The following is a 20,786-nucleotide window of genomic DNA, read 5'->3' as shown; positions in this document are numbered from 1 at the left end:
TTACGCTTATTAAGATTTCCAAGTATAGCCGCCCAATTACAGAGACTATATATATATATTATATAATATATATATATATATATATATTATATATATATAGATATATTTATTTATTATTTATTATTTATTTATATATATACATATGAATCACGAAAGTTTGGAACGTGATAAATCCATAAATAAAGGTATAAGCCATGAAGGAAAAATAAACAATGGAGTTTCTACAAGATCTTTCGACTCGATGTCCTTTACTCAGCAGAGAAACTGACTTACATGAGGAATTTACAGTACAGGAAAGGTCGTATAACTGACAGAAAGGGATTATAAGGAGATTAGTACCTAGAATCCGGCACACCTGGAGAATGAGTAACCTTTCCGAACAAGCATAAAAATGGGTACAATTTAAAAACATATACTATGTAGTCTCAGTAATTGGGCGGCTACTTGGAAATCTTAGCTTAATGATAAATAATATTGCCAAGACCAGGAAAAATTCAGTTTGGATATTAAGCCTATAGTTGTACTATGTTTTTGCTCTGTATGATCAGTTGTGCCTAAGTAAAGGGTCGATTTAGACCGAAAGTTCTTGGCTTTCTCGCCTTTCCATTTTCCTCCGTGGCATCACCTTTATTTACACACACACACACACACACACACACACACACACACATATATATATATATATATATATATATATATATATATATATATATGTATATATATATATATATGTATATATATATATATATATATATATATATATATATATATATATATATATAGTATGTATAGTCGTAAAGCTGGAGGAAGGAATGAAAGGAGTTGACCGAGCGCTTTCGTGTATTTTTCACACCTCTTCAGGGTCAAGTGACCCTGAAGAGGTGTGAAAAATACACGAAAGCGCTCGGTCAACTCCTTTCATTCCTTCCTCCAGCTTTACGACTACATGAGATATCGCATGTTTTAGCGATAGTTCGTCAATATATGTATGTATGTATATTCGTATGATTATCTAGATATGCAAACACTACTACACACTAATGAAAGGACAAGACATATTAAGTTTTCCTTTAATCATATATATATATATATATATATCTATATATAATATATTATATATATATATATATATATAATTAAAGGAAAACTTTACATGTCTTGTCCTTTCATTAGTGTGTAGTAGTGTTAGTATATCTAGATAATCATACGACAATAAGAAATATAAGGATAATCTAAAGCTTGGTAAATGTGACAGAAATATTTATATGTTTAATTACAAAAAGACTTATAAATCAGGACCAATAACGACTTACTAGGTATATAGGGGAATAGAGATGATTCTTTTAATGGATATTTTCTACATTTCTCTCACTTATGTGCCCCTGAAAATGAAGGGTTAGTCCTTCAGATCGCTTAATATTTTGTGAAATTAAGTGGGTAATTAACTGTCATCAAGTAGCTAAGAAGACATTCAGCTTGAAAAACAAGCAAAATATCATTAATAGGCTTGGATGACACATTTTTTTAACACCGTTTATCCTAACTGCACACATATAGCACTCAGGATATACTTCTGACGGTCATTGTTATTACATTTCAAAATTCAGAAAGAAACTGATATGAGAAGGATGTGCTGCCCAGGTTTCCTACCAACGCAAGAAGAAGAATATCAGTTTGCTTACAATAGTTAACGTTATCCCCTGCCATTAATTGTTGTTATTCTTTTTTTTGCTGTTTTTCTGTTTTCGAATGGTAAACGTAGTTAGCGTCGTCATGTGAAAAATGACCACATTTTCACGTCATTTTCGCTAGTGCCGTCTCATATTCCATCAGTGATAAGAGAAGGGAAGTGAAGTAAATAAGAAAGTGCACGTACGCTAACCTGGACTCTTTTGGCCAATCCTTTCCAGCTTAGGGGAGGTTAGCCTATGTCAAGTCAGTGTCAGTATTCAGACCCTCAATGTCACTCATGTCTATTTCGTCGATGACGGAAAATGCCGTTGCTTGTGGTATTATAGTCGCTGAACTCGTTGCATCTGATGGAAATGATCGTGTGAACTGATGCCCCCTACCTAGGTACCTAGCCTACCTAAAGTCTACATTTAATCAAACGAAAGTCAATACCTACTACTAGCTACCTGCCTATTGTACTTTTAATGTGGGACTTGTAATGGTGTACTTCAAGGAATGAATTTTGTGTCTATTTAGCCCAGGTTTCATTGTAAAATAGCCTAGCATGCCATGAGTGGTTAGGTATTAGGGTAAACAACCGCATAGACTGGCCCAACACACTGACGGTCACGGCTGGACACCCTCCGAAAAAGTACTTATATAACGCGTCTTGACACTGGAGATAGTTATCAGTTGCAACTTGTTGTTGGTGAGAGATGCAGCTAAAGACCTCTACTCTCCTTTCGAAGTAAGTATTTTCTCCAAAGTTAGAAATTAAGGCCAAATTTAAAGCTTTAAACAGAGGGTAGTGAAAAGGGTGGCTAACGCAGTGCAAACTTCACCAAAACACTTTCGAAATATTTACTTACGATTAAATAACTTAGAAGATTGACGCCACTCGATGTTTGCGGAGTCGCTTGTGTCAACAAACTTCCCATTTCCTGTGATAAATCTGCACACCACTTGTACCCATAGACGCTGGGGCACTTTCATCACAACAATCGGAAGACAGTCCCTAACCACAACGTTTTCAAGGGAACTACTGTTTTGGTAGAAGACGATGAAGCGTGCACTAGATAATTATTTAAATAAATCGTAAAACATCAATATTTTACATATTTATGATGATTAATTTGAAAATATACGTTATTGAAACAGTAACTCGGTTCTGACTCAAATTTAAGTAATTATTTTTTGGAATTACCTAGAACGTTCTTTTAAATCCTGTATTATGACGTCACGACATTTTGACTTTTGTACCTATTGTAAATAATTGCTTTACTCAACTTTCTTGCAGAACAGTTGACCAGTTATTCATGCAGATTGTTATCAGCTATTCATGTAATTGTTATAATCTTAATGCGCATATATATCTTTATTATTTACTTTTTGGATATATGAAGATGATTTCCTGCCGGATTACCGCTGTAGTGTGACGCATTCGCTTTTGGTCGCTGGGCCTCAGTCTGTTTTCGCACCATAAGAAATTAATGGGGCCGAATTTGCAATGACCAGAAAGTCGTTAAAAGAGGAAAGTTAGCATTGAGGGGCATATGTTTTGATTGAGAAAAATTCAAATCTATACAATAGCTAGTTTGTAAAAAATACTTGATTACCAAAAACTTGATTGACAACTAAGCAGCATACCCACTATGGGTTTCAGAGACAGTGTAAGCACGTTTTTTGGCAATATTTCTGTAACGAACACTCGTATCAGAATGAGATTTTGCTATAGGGTATTACACCCAGTGCCGTAATTTATAAGGGTATCGTGAATCACTAATTGTAAAGAATAACGACACTTGTCCTTGTACCAAGAGACAAAAACTCCATTATTCAGAAATGGATACGAACACAGCAGTAAAAAGCTCCACCTACCCTCTCCCCCCACCTCCACTGCCACCCCTGTCCTCCTTCCTTCCTTCACCTTCCCTTCTCTCTCTCTCTGTTGCCAATTGGTATGTGTTCACCCTCCAAACTGGGTATAAGACTTACACAAAACGTGGAAATTGGTGAAATTAGCCTATGAATTGGAAGTATATATACATAAACATTAAAGCAATTTTATCATTATTGCATTACTATGACAACTAGAATTCATGGAAACAGTTTATGATAATGCATCGGCGTATGTGTGAAGCGATGATTTTGCCATTCTTAGCATGCGAACATTAAAGGTTACATTTACTTCTGGCATACAGTTATTTAAAAAAATCAAAATACTAATATAGACTTAAATCAATGAAAAGTGCTAGCAAAAAAAAAAAATTATAATCCACTAATCGTCGTCTGCTCCGCTATGGTTTTCGGCAGCCAGATGTACGACAAGGTTAGAAACATTGGATTGTATCTACTTTAGGAATATTGTAATTTTTTGGGGTAATTTGGTTGCAAAAAAGGGATAATAGACATGAATTACTTAAACATTTTGAAGTAATAAAGTAATGTTAAACTAAATAATGAGTAAAGTAAACAATTAAGGGAATAAAGCTTTGCATCTCTTAAACAGTGTTGTCGTCTGCTGCTCGTAACTGTGTTTATGGAGTGAACGCTTACGAGCCAGGAACAGCAACGTGGTTCAAGTGCAACTTGGAGTGGATTAAGACCAATAATGTGTATAATACAATCAAATAAACACTGTGGAGTTTCAGTTGTGATGGTAGTAAGGATAAAACCACAGTTGCAGTTGTGATGGCAGTAAGGATAAAACCACCGATTACGAGGTAAAAATGAATTCAGTTCAAACCATGACCCCGGGAATAACAAGTTTCATACTTTCACTAATATAGGCAACAAAATGTTGTTTTATTGTGCTGATTACAACTGCAATCTTGAGAAAGATCAATAAACGTTACATATATATATATGCTAACATTGTTCAAATGAGTGCTGGGAAGGCCGGGAAAGATGGTGGATAGTACATGATTAGACCGGCCAGCCTGACGATAGCTGCCATATTGGATTTCAAAACTGCCTTGAAAACATATTCTACGAAGAGCGTCACATGCTTATTTTACCTAGTTCGTATGGGGCTTTCATATATCACATTATGTTGATGAAACTTCAATCTTTTGAATGGTATGCTAGAGTTGTAATTGTATTCTTGTTTCACCAATTAAATATTGAGTGAATAAGACCCGGCCAGCGTGATGATGGTGGATCGTCCGTGATTGTATACCCTACCTAGGTACCTATAGTTACCTACCTACCTAGTAACGTACGGCAGGGGTGTGAGGATGCTGGGATACCCTAGGTACTAGCTAGGTAGTAGTTTAGTAGGCTACAAGGTCGAGGCTAGCTTAGGCCTGGCATAATGCTATTGCAGAAAGGTGGTTAAATGAATCCATTTTGGTAGATGCACAATAGGTATAAATCTAGGGACACTAATATATATAGGCTACAGGTAGTGTTCAAGTTACGATAATTGGTCATACAATACTACTCCGATTTTACGATGGGTTAGCAATTAATACTGATCCGACAATGTTTTGAAAATACGTATCTATAAATTTCACTCGCAACGGGTGCAGGCAGCAGCCTACAATCAGGGAGCGAGATAGACCAAATTACAATAGCCTAACTTTATTCCATCTAGTTAAATTAAATAAGTTTAAAAACAGCAAATGAGATTTTATGAACAAATTGTTTTAATGTTATACTCGTTGCATAATTGTGTACAGCCATGAACAACCGAGTGAGAAATAACTTTTTTGCCAAGTACAACCGAATTGGATAACAGCAACATCCATCTGGTTTGTATTTCAACCAATGTACGATAGTAAACAGTTACCGTAGTTATGTTATAAATGACGTTAAGTAGAATAGGACTGATATATTTTTATGTAATAACTTTATTTGCTATAGATCAAAGATCAGCTAGGAAATATGCTGTTAAATTTAAACCAAGTTGTATCTGAAGCTGAGAAAGCTGTTCAAGCTGCTAATGACTATTACTGTGCATCGGCAACAATGATAAAACTCTTGTAAAGTTATGCCATCAAACACAACGGTAGATAGAATTGAGAGAAAATCATATTAGTCAAAACTGCTAGGCTTAAAATAACAAAATTAACTGTTGTTTTCACAATTTCAAGTGGAATTTGGAGTGAATTAAGAACAAAATGTGTATAATTACAATAAAAAAATGACAGTGAAGTTTCAATTGTGATGGCAATAAGGATAAAACCACTGATTACACAGTAACCATGCATTTCAGCTCAAAACATGACCCCGGGAATAAGACTTCTCATACTTTCACTAGTATAGGCAACAAAATGTTGTTTTATCGTGCTGATTACAACTTAAATTTTGAGTAGTACCTATAAATAAATGTTATGTGGTATAGTATACTACTCAAATATTGTTCAAATGAGTGCCAGGAAGGACTTGGCAGCCATTGGAGTGTCAAATTGGTACAGATTTGAAGATGCCATATTGGATTTAAAAACATGTTTTACGAAGACTTCACATATTCATTTTAGTTCGTATGATGGTTTCATATATCTCATTTTGTTGACGAATCTTCAGTCTTTTGAATGGTATATATGCTTAAAGATGTAATGTATTGTTGTTTCACCAAATAAATATAAAGTGAAAAAAGTGGTCTTATTTTTAGTGAAAGGGTCGCAATTCGGTCATTCATTCTGAAGGGGCTGAATTACCTTTTCATGAGTGCTCTTCATTTGTGTTTTCAGATTGAGAAGTCTTATAAACTACTTAATGGTAGAAAAGAATTGGAGTTCTGAAGTGTGTAGAAAGTTGAAAAATTTAAAGAACAGAAAACCTGAAAATGTAGAGAAGCCTCATCGTAATGGGAGTTATAAAAATGGAAGAAGCAGTCTCATCTTGTTATGAACAACTGGAATGTTCAAGACTTCTTAATAAAACAAACAGAAACTATAGAAGAAATACGTGATAAAATAAGTGTTCTATGATGGCTATGAATGAGACAATTTGTGCCAGTGAATTTTTACTCTTAGTCTTTTGTAAGCTTGAGTGATGGCAAACATGAAAATTTTTAAAGAGCATTTGACCCACTGGGCTGTAAAAACTGATTATAAGCCTTGAAGAGAAGGCTTAGACTATTTTAATTTGTAAGTTTAACCCGTCGTCAAAATTGATCGATACGGGCAAAGCATTGCCACCAATACCTCTTGGGAACAAGGTAAGTGAAGGCTAATGGTCAAATGATTTGCAGTTGTAAAATTATTGAACATTAGTGCATTGTTTTTTGTCCCATGTCTATCAGTTAGGTAGTATAGGTAATGCTATTTTCTCATCTGCTTCATACCTATTACATTACCTGCATAGCCTAATATGAATAGGGCTAAGCTTGAGTGCAAGCTTGAGTTGTAACTTTTCAATTTAGTTTAGTAATGTGTAACTGCTGTTTGTTAGAGTAATATATATCTGTTACGCTTGTGCAAATGAAGATCATTGGAACTCATATGATTGGATTATCATTATCATCAAAATCATCACCATCATTACAAAAATTTTTATCCCAGGTTTTCCTTGTATGGGGTTGAATCTGGAGTGAGTTTCCACCTTTCTATTTTGTCCTGTACTCTCTCACTTTGAACAATCAGTTCTAGACCTTTATATATATATCCAGTTTTCAATTATTTCATCTTGATACTAACATATCATGTTTTCTCGACCAACTGTTCTTCATCCCTTTAAATCACATGTCCAAACCAGTGCTATCTGAGATCTCTGTATGGTGACACCTTTTCAAAATTTTCCCCATTTTCCTTTTCAGTACCCATATGACAACTGTATAGAGAAGTACAGGCCTTATATGCTACTTGTTTTAAATCTTTGGTATTTTTACCATTGGGACATTGTCATTTACTAGTAGTTTAGGTATTTCTTTTCGTTTCATCCATGCTGCTACTACTGCTGCCCTTGTAGCTCCTGGTTCACAGTCGAGTGTCTCCAAGGTCACAGTAATGCATTGCATCGGCTGAAACCTTCCCATCTACAACAGCTTTCAGTTCCCATCTCTCCCCAATTTTCTCTTATAATGCATCTCTGGCATTGACTATATTTTGCTCCAGGTATACTTGCAATTTTGAGCACCACTTCTAACACTATATCACATTCAGTGCACAGTACTAAATTCACCTCCAAACCTGTATCACAACGACCACTTGGCCACTTTCTGAATTGTACATTTTAATTTGTGTCCTATGTAGTCACCGTAAGTTTATTTTGCTTGCATTGGATTTCAGTCCTTCCCTTCCTGAGATTCTCCACTTAAAACTAGATCATATGCATATATGAGCATGTTGTTGCACTCATTTGCAGTCTCCTCTTACTATGCTAAATATTGTAGGGCTCTGCAATGATGCTTTGAGGGCACCAAAATTTATCATAAATTATTCTTATATATACAGTACACCTGTCACTGTTTTTACTCTAGATCTAGTACTAAGCCACATACTGGACAAATGAGTATTTTGGGTAAAGTCTTCCATTATAATGCTCATTTGTTTATTTGTTTCAGTACTCCCTTAAATTCCTTTTCAGGATCCACAAATATTTGACATAGTTCTCCCTCCCTTTGCATCCACTGAGGGGTTAGAGATGTGTATTTCTGGTGATAGAAGTTCACTCTTGACATGGTTTGGAAGTCACATAAAGCTGTTGGTCCCGTTGCTGAATAACCACTGGTTCCATGCAGTATAAAAACAACATACAAACAAACAAACAAAACTTCCCCTTTGCATGGTACTTTTCCTGCTGTTGGTTCATTATAATGACAGATCCTTTACCTATCCTCCAGTGCCCTTTTTGTTATTTTCCTATCATTCTCACTTAATTTTCTTTTATTCAACTGTAATTTCAACTGCACTATATTCCCTTTTCCTTTCTATACCATTATACTGTAAAGTTATTTTCCCATTTTTTAGTCTTATCTCACCATGTATTTAATACAAATTGCATCAGTATACATGAGCCCATCAGTGTGATCAGTACTCCAAGTAACAGTCTTATAAAGAACTTTTATATAAGCAACTTACCTAGTACCAGTAATTAACTTACCCAGTAATTACATAGCTATTAGTTTTACTCGTTCGACAGTTAAAATGTTGAAATTTGTCGGTCTTGCTAGAATGTTTTGGGGTAGATGACTTGCCTCGCCCACTTTTTGGGGGAAAGAGAATTACAGCTTAGCAAAGAGCTTCAATTTGTTTATGCCCTTATGTCCATTGAGAGGGGGGGTGGAGAGCTCTGATCATGTGATGGTGGTTGAAGTTGAAGTTCAGTGGTTGGCAGCTTGATTTTTGGAACTCTTACTTTTCTGGTTGTTGTCTATCACAACAATTGGTAAAGTATTGCTTTATTGTTTGCCTTTCGGCATAGTATTTAGTTAGTGATAGGTATTTTTTGAGACCTTATTATTTGATTATGACTTGTTTTTTCCGATTTTGACTATTCAAAGTGTCTGACTCTAGTGTATCTAGTTTGAGGTATTGCAGCACAGGCTGCAATACTTGCATAACTAATGAATTATATGATTCACATATGAAGTGTGTTGCATGTAGGGGGCAGTCATGCTCTGTTCATCTGAGATGCCAAGAGTGTGCCAATTGTGATGTTAGAAAATAGAAGACTTTAGACTATCACTTAAAGCAATTGGCCAGGGACAAGAAAAGGAAGGCAATTGCTTGGGTGGAGAACAGCAAACTCTTAGCTAGTCAGGAATCGTCTATGGCTAAATCAGATTCTGATGTTCTTGTAATTTCTTTGAACCCTGTGACACCTTTAAATGATCCATTCCCTCCTTTACCCAATTCTCTAGTTTCCCAACCCAACACCATGGGCAGCCTTGAGTGCAAAATAGATGAGAGATTTGATTGAGTAGTAGAATCAATTGCCCAGGTAGCATCTTCAGTGGAGGTTCTATTGGACAAGAAAAGTGAGTTAGAGTGCTCTGTAACGCCCAGTGCTAGTGAAGTGGCTGTTCGTCTCCTAGGCCAAGGTCCCTCACATACTCCCCAAAACCTTTGAGGAGTCAAACGGGTAGCCTAACCCCTTCTTTACTGAATTTTTTTTGGGGTACACGGAGTACCACCATTCAAGACTATTGTATAGTACCGGGCACATGAAGGTGGTATACACATACTATCAACCTTTCTCTTTTCAGTTCTAGACTAATTATCATTCAGTAATTTCAGTTTGAAGGGTTTGGAGCAAAACAAACAGTATTGAAGTGCTCAGGAAGGTGGTATGCAGTGCCAGGCGTGCGATGAAGCAAAACAAACATAATTGCTGGCTACCTAGATTTAGACATTTGGATATATGTACTATACTGTGTATACGTACATACTTGCAAACATACACATATTCATACATATATTCTACTATATAAAAACTTTAGTTTGTTCCGACACGAAATACAGACCCTCGGTCCTTTACATAGGGAATTACTTACAGCGTCAGCTGGACCGGTCGTAAGCTTTCTAACAAGGTAGTTCGGTAGTAACTGCTTGTCCGATGGTCGGGAGTCCCGCAAGACTGGAGGTAAACATTCCACTTTGCTTTCGGTCGCTGTCGGATGAAGACATGTTGTTCACCTCTCTTGCCCTCCATCGTCGTGAAACTTTCTGGCTTTCGATTACGAAGCTGTCCTTGTTTTTGAACTTTTTCTTATTGCTGTAGTACTTGTAGTGTGCATCCACGTAAGTACTTACTGATTTTTTGTTGTTGTGTTTATGGCTTTGTGGTTTGCATCGAGTCCATAGCCATGCAAGCCCATGAAAGTGAGAGACCCCCCCACCCCCACCCCCCAACCAACCGGAGAGTATGCCCTGGTGTGGAGGGCTGTAAGTGTGGGGCCTTTAGGTCCTCTGATGAAGTGGACCCCCATTTATTGTGTGCTCGGTGCTGAGGGCGTGAGTGCTCTTGGGCCGAGCCTTGTGATATTTGTTTGTTGTGGTCGGAAGAGCTATGGGAGTGCTATGAGAGGAGGAAGAAGGTGTGTAAACCAGCCAAGGGGTCGTCGGAAAGCTCTCCTTCAACACCTCTGGTTACTGAAACGTCTTCCTTGTTCCTCCCTCCTAGTTAGCTCCCTCATGTGGCTCTTTCTCCTGCGGGGTACGTATCACATTCTGCCTCTTCATTCGACCTGTCGAGCGCAGAGGAAGGGACGCGCACCCCGATCTGGAATTGTACTAGGGGTTGTCCGTCCGCTTGGGGTGGGACACCCCCCCCCCCCCCCCAGCCGAGTGGGAACCCCCCAACTAACCCGACTGTTGCCTCCTCAGGTGTGACTGCCGATGCGTGTGGAGACCTCCAGCAGGTCTGGTGTTCGCAGAGCCTTGTGGGCACTCCCAGCATTCAGGGGCTGTTGCAACACCTGGCTGCCCCTGTGACCCATGGCCCGGTGACTCTAACGACGATGACCATCTCTACACCAGGGTATGCTGCGGTGCCGCACCTGGTGTATACGCAGCACGTAACGTCTGTGACTCCATCAGCCACTGTGCAGGCCCCAATGACGTTCGTGCCACGGGAGGAGATGGTCCCTATGCCTGGGTTTGCTGTCCTCGCCCCAGCCCCTGACTTCGAGTGCCCGAAGAGCTCCCCGCTCGACCACCCACCAGTTCCAGTACCTCCTGCTGTCTCCGTTCCTGCCCGTGGTGTTGCTGCTCCCGCCGCAGGTCCCTCCGGACAGGTGCAGCTGGGCCATGTTGCTACCGCAACTGCCCCAGCTCCGTCCTGGATTGAGGATCTGATGGTGGTCCTGAGGAAGCTGACGAAGAATAGGTCCAAGAAGAAGAGGAAGGTGTCGTTGTCTTCTTCGTTGTCTTCTTTGTCGTCATCTGCTGCCGCCTCTTCCCCTTCGACTTCCAAGACCCCACAGCCGGGAAGAAGAAGGTGGACAACCCCCCCCAGAAGTCTCGCGTAAAGACTAATAAGGGTCTGTCCCACTCCGGTGGGACAGTTGGGTCTTCCACTGGTCCTCCTGTTCCTTCGGGAATGGGGCCTGTCTCTCCTTCCCCAGGGAAGAAGAAGACGGGGACCGTGGGGGCACCAGCTACCTCTTCTCCTGGTTCCAGAGGTTCCACCTCTGCACCAGGAACCGTCTTGGCCGCTAGCTCGCGAGCGTCACCGAGTGTATGGTCACCTGCTAGTGACCTTGCAGCCAGGGTCCAGACTGCTGAGCCTGCTCGCCGCCATGACCCAGGCTCAGAGCGGAAGACTGGTGGTAGTCGCTCAGGTGACTCTCGCCAGGCTGGCGATTGCTCTTACAGCAATCCCCCAGTTCTCAGGGTTGACGTGACAGTCCCATCAGACCGATCGCGTGCTGAGGCCAGGAAGAGGTCCCCCCAGTCACCAGGCCCAGCCACGGCTGGATCAGGTACCATGATGCGTCGAGAGGATGCAGCGCGCTCTCACCACGTCAGTGGACACTACCGGTCACCCGACCTTCGCTCCCACTGGGACCGGATGGCTTGCATGACTGGCAGCAGTTCTCCTGACGCTCGGGACTGTTGCTACCATTCTTGGTCCAGCGGTTCTCCTCACGGAGTCCTCCCAGCCCACTGGCTCTGCTGGTAGGCAGGGCGGGAGCGTCAGGTCTTCCTCACCTGTCCTCTAAGCTACTCCCTTCTGCTTTCTAGTAGCAGAGGAAGTACTATATGGCCCAAGAGGCTGAGCCTTCACCCTCTTACAGCAATCCCCCAGTCGCAGCTTGAACAAACCACGATGACAGCGTTGCAAGCAGCTTCATGGTTGGACTTTTGGGGCGGCATGGTCGGCTTTCTTGCCACCTCTGAGACTCCGCAGCAGCCTAACAAGCAAGCGGACATGGCCTGTCAGCTCCATGTAGGTAAGGCTATGGAGTTCCTAGTTCACAAGCTTGCCAACCTCTGGACCAACCTGGTGCTGAAGCGCAGGGACGCTGTCTCATCAAGGCTTGATCGAGCTGTGGACCCTCAGGATGTGACTGACCTGAGGAATGCCTCGCTTCAGGGATCCACCCTCTCTCCATCTTTGGATGTAAATGAGGTGATCAGAAACTTCAGGAGAGCGAGCCAGGATTCTTTGCTGCACCGCGCAGCATCCTTCCATCGGCCCCAACCTCCTGCTGTTTCTGCTCGACGTTGCCCTGGCTCTCCATCTAGGAGGGTTTCTCACCCTCCTGCCAGGGCTGATCCCTTTCCCACTGCCTCCACTACTCAGTGGCCAAGAGGTCAGCAGCCCTTTTCAACCAGGGGTGGTCGAGGGTGAGGCAAATGCAGCAAGAGGAAGAGAGTCCGCCGCGACCAGTGAAGAGGGCACTCCCCCCACTCTGCCACCTGTGGGGGGATGCCTGCAAGCCAGATGGACGAGGTTGCAGTACCACAAGGCGGAGGATTAGACACTGACTGTCCTCCAACATGGGTATTGCATCCCGTTCATCAACTCTCCCCCCACCTTTGATTCTCCCAAAGACATCATCATCCTATCGTCAGGGATCGACAAAGAATCTTGCCCTTCAGGCGGAAGTCCAGGACATGCTGGGGAAGGATGCTCTCGAGGAGGACCTCAACAAGTCTCTAGGCCTCTTCAGTCGACTCTTTCTTGTACAGAAGGCGTCTGGAGGCTGGAGACCGGTCATCGACCTCTCAGCCCTGAATGATTTCGTTCAGCAAACCCCGTTCAGGATGGAGACCCCCAAGCACGGTCAGACAGGCCATTCGTCCTCTGGATTACATGGTGAGGATCAACCTAAAAGACGCATACTTCCAGATCCCAATCCATCCGTTGTCCAGGAAGTATCTTCGTCATGTTGTAGTGGACAGTGTTCCAATTCAAGGTCCTATGTTTTGGTCTCTCCACAGCTCCGCAAGTCTTCACTTGGGTGTTCACCCTATTTTACTAGTCTATTGGCTGATACTGGCGCCCTCGATGGAACTGCTTTGTCTCCACCAAGACAGGGTTCTGGCGTTTTGTCACGATCTGGGGATCATGGTGAACTGCAAGAAATCCTCTGTAGAGCCCTCTCAACAACTGGTGTATCTCGGTGTGATCCTTGACACCGTTGCAGGGAAAACCTTTCCGAAACCGGAAAGACTGGAACACTTCCGAAGTGTCGCTCTGCCCTTCCTTTGACAGTCCCAGCTGCCAGCACATCAGTGGCAACAGTTGCTGGGACATCTGGCCTTGCTGGAACGCCTTATTCCAAACAGTCGGATGCACCTACGATCCTTTCAGTGGGGTTTGAAGAATTGTTGGTTGCAAAGTCACGATTCTCCTCAAGAACTAGTCCCAGTGGAGGAGAACATGCGCTCCTATCTCGAGTGTTGGTTGGACGATGCGAACCTGTTGAGGGGCTCCCCTCCAGTCATGTCCACTCGATCTGCTCCTGTTTACGGAGGCATCCCAGGAAGGATGGGGCGCGCACCTACTGCAACACCTGGCTTCGGGCCTATGGTCTGACCAGGAACGTTGAGATCATATCAACGTGCTGGAACTTCAAGCTGCCTTCCTGGCACTCCAGCACTTCAGCTCTCTTCTGACAGGTCACTCGGTGGCGCTGATGAACGACAACACCACCGTATTGGCATACGTGAACCGTCAAGGTGGTACCGTGTCTCTGCAGCTGTGCCAACTAGCAGTGCAGATTCATGAATGGGCAGCTCCTAACTTGGTAGCGTTGACAGCTCGGTTCATTCTAGGCAAACGGAACATCATGGCAGACAATCTGAGCAGGAGGACACAGATTGTTGGCTCTGAATGGTCTTTGGCTCCTCGGATAGCGAACAAAGTCTTGACTTTGTGAGGCTCCCCAACTATAGACCTGTTCGCTACCGCTCTAAATCAGAAGTTACCGATTTACTGCTCTCCAGTTCCAGATCTGGTAGTGGCGTTCAAGGACACGTTCCAGCACCCCTGGGACAGCCTAGACGTCTATGCTTTTCCGCCATTTTGCCTGATCAGGCAGGTGTTGAATCAAGTGCTATCCACATCTTCCCTGTCCATGACACTAGTAGCGCTGAAATGGCCTAACGTAGAATGGTACCTGGACCTTCTACTTCTGCTGGTAGAGACTCCGAGAGTGCTTCCGCCACTCACCAACCTCCTATGCCAACCACATATGAGGATCTTCCACAACACTGTGAGCATTTTACATCTTCACGCATGGAGGTTATCCAGCTGCTCCTCACAGCAAAAGGCTTTTTGCGAGAGGCTGTGACAGCAATGTCAGGATACCTCAGGGAGTCCTCAATGTCTGTCTATCAGACCAAGTGGGCCATCTTTTGTGGTTGGTATCATTGGAGAGGCTGTTCTCCTCTTGGAGCCTCTATCCCTTGATTGCCAACTTACTCTACCTCCGGAGAGGGAAGTTCCTTTCGGTCTCGGGGGTAAAAGGCTATCTCTCGGCCTTGAGCCAAGTCCTCAGACTGAAGGGAATCAATCTCTCTTCCTCGGAGGAACTCTTTATGCTCGTATGAAGCTTTTAACAGGGTTGCACTCCAGTATTGGCAAAGCCTCCTCCCTGGGACATCGTTGCTATCCTCGGGTCTTTGAAGAGAGCTCCATGTGGACCGTTATCCCTGGCATCTGATAGGGATCTCACTCTGAAAACGGTTTCTCTTCTCACCCTTGTTTCCTCCAAGCTAGTCAGTGAGCTTCATGGCCTAGCTTATACTGTTGCTCATACTGAGCGCTGGACCAATGCCTGCTTCAGTTTCATCCCCTGAGTTTGTTGCGAAAACCCAGAATCCGACCCAAGTTGATTCTTGGTTTTTCTTCGTTCCATGTTATGAGCCTGAGCACAGTAACTGAAGACCCAGATGATGAGCTACTTCTCTGTCCTCTGAGAACACTGAGGCACCATCTACAATGGACCAGCTCTACTCGACCCACCTTACAACATCTCTTTGTAAGTACAGGCCCGTCAAAGAAGAGGGTTACGAGGAATACCATTTCACATTGGATTCGAGAGGTGATTTGCTGTACCCTCTCCCCTCCTTCTTCTCCACTTGCTGGTACCAGTCGAGTGAAGGCTCATGATGTGCGTGGAATGAGCACATCTCTTGCCTTCAAGAAGAACCTCTCTGTTACCCAGGTGATGGAAGCTGGCACATAGTCTCGCCCTTCCACCTTCACCAGGTTCTGCCTTAGAGACTGTACCCATAGCTACCTCGACACAAGTGACCTTGGTCCTGTGGTAGCTGCTCAGTAAGTGGTTTAGCTGCCTCCGTGCCCTCAGAGGTCGGAAGTATCGAATCGAGGATCGAGGTTCCGTATCAGACTGGGGGTGAATGTGAGAGTATGACTGACTTATTTTCTTATCACCTCTTCCCCTTACTTGGGGTCACAGCATCGAAACCCGTTCTCCGGCACTGATTTCAATACTGGTAAGCATTCCATGTCCGACTAGTGGTTTTTCTGTAGACACACAGAAGTCAGTCTCCACACTCCTTTCCGAGGGGGAGTGTGCTGCAACCCAACAAACCCGTTATAATTATATAGCCTGGTTTTGGTTGCCAGAGAGAGTTCTACGCTCATGCCATTGATACCCAGGCCATCAGCCATCAGGTCGCATTTACCATGGCTCTTGGATGAAGGATCCACGACCCCGAGCTATAAGCCCGGGTCCTGGCATCCCGGGTTCCATTCTCAGCCAGCGAGACAGGACTTCCGGACTTCCATCCCTACCTTAGGATGAGTCTCCTAAGTAAAGGATGGAAGGTTTGTATACGGTGTAGGAACAAATGACATTTTTTAAAGTAAAATGTATTTTTCCCTAACCATACAAACCTGGAGTACTTTACTTGTATGGTCCCGCCAAACACTCACCCCCTTGATTCAGGGGTCATCATCAAAGTCCTGGCTGTAATCAAAGTGACAACTCGGTGAACTGGTGGGAGGCAGTGCTTCCCCACCGCCGGGCAGGTATTTACTACCTCGTTATATAAAAGAATGTATTAGCCAGTAGCTTCAGCTGAGCTGCAATCTATCCTAAGTAAAGGACTTCAGGTTTGTATGATTAGGGAGAAATACATTTTACTTTTGTACATGAACTTTACCTGTGTTCAAGGATATATACTTAGCTATACGTCTCTGACGTCACGACAGAATTCAAACTCGCGGCACACGCGACAGGTAGGTCAGGTGATCTACCTTACCCGCCGCTGGGGTGGCGGCTGTAAGAACCAATCTCCCTTTCCAGTCAGAATTTTTCTGTCGCCGGTGACGACTACACCTGTGGTTGTTACCTCCTGACAGCTTTATTCAATTCTCGTTGCCGTGGATTTATTTGGACTGACTTTCGGTGAAGTACCTGATCTTGTTGGCTTGGCATACGCATTTGTGGATTGTTTTTGGATATTGATTTGGATTTTTCTTTGATTTCGAGATGTCTGAGTTAGAGGTTAAGAAATCTTCTATTTTGTTCATGAAACTTACCTGTCAGATATATATATAGCTGTATTCTCTGAAGTCCGACAGAATTTCTAAAAACTTACGACACACGTAGTGGGAGTAGGGTGGTTAGTACCCATTCCCGCCGCTGGGAGGCGGGTATCAGGAACCATTCCCATTTTCTATCAGATTTCTTCTGTCGCCGGTGTTGTAAACATCAGTTTACAGCACCTCCGCCTCAGGATTTTGGAAAACTTTATTTGCTTGAGTATCCTCTTGACTTTGTTTTTGGTTATTTGTTATTGGATCGATAGCTTGGCATACGTGACTTTGGATTGTTTTTGATTTTGGCTTGGTTTTTTTCCTTAAATATGTCAGGTTCTAGTTCGGCTAGTGCCAGAGTGTGTATGAAAGACGAATGCAAGGTGAGGTTACCAAAAGCTTTGGTGGATCCTCACACAGTGTGTAAAGGTTGTAGGGGGCAAGTGTGTAGGTATGATTTTCGCTGCACGGAGTGTGAAAGTTTGAATGATGCTCAATGGAAGACTTATGAATCCTATGTTAATAAATTAGAGCGTGATAGGATCAGGAGGTCTTCCTCCAGGAGTAAATCGGGTAGTAGACAGGGTAATAATGTAACCCCTTCTAACCCTTCTTTAGATTTTGTGACTCCTAACCCCGTAGTGTTGCCTTCGGGCCCTCAAGTGGTGTCTGCGGAGGGTAATGCCCTTTCGCTTATTTTAGATTCTTTGAAAACTTTGGAATCTAAGGTTCTAGCCCTTGAAAACAGGGAAAGTGCTAAGTGTAGTGATAGTGCCCCCAGTGAAGTGGAGGGGGCGTCAGATCGGCCCTATAGCGCCTCTAGGCTGGGACCTCTGCCGGACTCCCAGGACTCAGGGAGAGGGCATGTCGAAGGCCGAAGGAGGGTTACGGGGATCCCCCACCGATCTGACGTCCCTTCAGCAGTACCTGTTGACGCTTCCCAGGCTGCTAAGGAGCGTGCTCGAGCACGTGTCCTAAAGGATTGTTTCTCGTCTTCCGACGCGTCCTCCCCGCGCAAGGGGTGGGAATCTCGTTCGGATTCGCGACCGTTGAAGAGGACGTTTCAAGATCAGGACGCTTCACGTCATGCTTTGTCGGATTGGCATTCTTCTCCGGAAAGCGTGTCCTTTCCGCCCCTGAAGAAGACTAAGTCGTCTTCCGATGAGGACGTCTTTGAGCGCCCCAGTCGCTCTAGAGCTAAGGCTGTTCCTGGGAGAAGGAAGAAGGCGTCCCCTCGCCCCTCACCTTCTCGCAGGCATGGCTCTTCTCCTCGTATAGATCCTTCGCAGACGGAGGTAATCCTTGCTATGCAGCGACAACTGGATGCTTTACTTAAGCAGAAGGAAACGGTTTCTGGCCGTAAGAAGGATGATAGACTTCCGATCAAGAGATCAAGACAGTCTTCTCCGCCTGCTCGTCTTTCGTCCCCGTTTCATGGTATTTCGTCGTCTAGACTTCGTTCTCCCCAGCGTTCGTCTAGAGGTGGAAGTAAACGTCAGGAGAGAGAGAGGTTTCTTCAGTCTGCCCTCTCTTCTCGACGTGAGGACGCTCGGCGTTCCGACATCGACGTTTCTGATGAAGATGCTTTAGTTTCTGACGGACGGAATTTGGAACGCACCGCTCCGCTTCGTCATGCTTGTGTTGACGTTCATCGGGACGCTCGTCAAGTGTCTATTCCTGTATCTTCGCGGGACGATCGTAGAGACGCTTCGAGGGACGCTAGGAGGGACGGTCCGCTCATCGCTTCTTTGGACGCTTCGTTGGACGCTCACTTGGACGCTGATTTGGACGCTTCGTTGGACGCTCGGAGGGACGCTAGGTTTGACGCTCCGATGGACGCTATTAGACATCGTCGTAAGAGCGTCTTGGACGCGAGTACGGAAGTTCGCTCTCGATCGGACGTTATTCCCGAGTCTTTAGATGACGCTACACGTCTTCCTTCTACTTCGCGTTCTACTCAAGTTGTGATTGCTGTTCCTGTATCGGCTAACGAGTCTGTTAAGGATACGTTACCCTCTTCTTCTCGTCATCGGTCTGATAGGAGACTTGGAGTGAAAGGTCTTCTTCCTCTTTCTTCGGAGGTTAACTCGGGTAAGGAAGAAGGGGAATTGAGCTGTTCTTCGGAAGAGGTTGATGAAGAACAACCCTCGACGTCGTCTTCTTCAGACTATCTAGTTTTGGCTCGGCTGCTCCGTGATTCTTTTAGAGATACCTCCTTCCTGCTGCTCCTCCTTCTCCTCCATCGCAGTTTTCGTCGTCGAAAGCTAAGAAGACACCAGGGTTTTGTTAAGATGAAAACGTCTTTGTCTACCAAGAGGGCTTTCCGGAAAGTTAACACTTGGATGGAGACTAGGAAAGCTAAAGGAAGCACCACTTTCGCCCTGCCTCCGTCTAGGCTTAGCGGTAAGGCAGGGATGTGGTATGAAACCGGTGAGGAGTTAGGTTTGAAGGTTCCGACGTCAGCACAGGGAGATTTCGCCAGCGTTGTAGATGCTTCAAGAAGAGCTCTGTTAGCCTCAGCGAAGGTGTCGTGGACTACGTCAGAGATGGATCATCTGTTGAAGGCGGGGTCTGTTTAGATCCTTAGAAGTATTTAACTTCTTAGACTGGTGTCTCGGAGTACTAGACCAACCAGTCGCGTAAGGCCAGATTCGATCAGCTTGGGGGAGCTGTCCAGTGTTTTGTCATGCATGGACAAGGCCGTCAGGGATGGCTCAGAGGAATTAGCATCTCATTTTTCAGCAGGCGTGTTGAAGAAGAGATCGCTGTATTGTAATTTTGCGGCTAAGTCTGTCTCTCCCGCACAGAAGACAGAACTTTTGTATGCGCCGTTCTCGAGTCATCTCTTCCCCCAGGCTTTGGTGAAGGATCTGGCAGTAAGTCTGCAGGAGAAAGCTACTCAAGACCTTTTGACGCAGTCGTCGAGACGTCCTGCTGTACCTTCCACGTCTTCAGGAGTTCAGTCGTTTAAGAAGCAGAAGCCCTTTCGTGGAGGATCTTCAGCTAGATCTGTATCCCGAGGAAGAGGTCTTCCTAGAGGTAGAGCCCCGGCTAAGTCCAGGGGCAAGAAGTGAGAATGCGTGCCTTCAGTCACCGGTAGGAGCCAGGCTTCAGTTGTTTGGAGGAGCCTGGAGAGAAAGAGAGGCAGACACCTGGTCTCTCAACATCATAGAGAAGGGGTACAAGATTCCGTTCGTAAAGCCTCCCCCTCTGACTTCCACTCCCAGGGACTTGTCCCCGTCGTATCCTCAAGAAAAGCAAAGGATTCTTTTCGATCTGCTCGAGCAGATGCTCGAGAAACGAGCAGTGGAACAGGTCTTAGACCTGGCTACGCCAGGATTTTACAACAGATTGTTTCTTGTTCCGAAACACTCGGGAGGGTGGCGGCCAGTCTTGGACGTAAGTCGTCTGAACCTCTATATAGAAAAGCAAAAGTTCAAGATGGAGACACCTCAGTCAGTTCTAGGGGCCTTAAGACCGGGGGATTGGATGTATCACGATCTTCAGGACGCATACTTTCACGTCCCGATACACCCCCAGTCTATGAAGTACCTTCGGTTCGTCCTGAAAGGAAAGGTGTTTCAGTTCAGGGCTCTTTGTTTCGGTCTGAGTACGGCCCCATTAGTGTTCACCATCTTAATGAAGAATGTGGCGAGGTGGCTCCATCTTTCCAACATCAGGATCTCGCTCTACCTGGACGACTGGCTCAT

General features: G+C 44.1%; 1 protein-coding gene across 1 annotated transcript in view; it reads left to right on the top strand.

Annotated features, from left to right (window-relative positions):
* Positions 1–1,685: 1,685 nt before the first annotated feature.
* LOC135210171 (phosphatidylinositol 4,5-bisphosphate 3-kinase catalytic subunit delta isoform-like) overlaps positions 1,686–20,786 on the top strand; it is a gene marked incomplete in the record, with an annotated part of 244,592 nt that continues 225,491 nt past the window's right edge. The window contains 2 exon segments of the mRNA XM_064242999.1: positions 1,686–1,752; positions 6,366–6,835.

Source organism: Macrobrachium nipponense, chromosome 39 (genome assembly GCF_015104395.2).
Source record: "Macrobrachium nipponense isolate FS-2020 chromosome 39, ASM1510439v2, whole genome shotgun sequence".
In the NCBI taxonomy this organism is placed as follows: Eukaryota; Metazoa; Arthropoda; class Malacostraca; order Decapoda; family Palaemonidae; genus Macrobrachium; species Macrobrachium nipponense.
The sequence above is the reverse complement of the archived record's forward strand: the minus strand, read 5'-3'. Positions and strand labels throughout refer to the sequence as shown.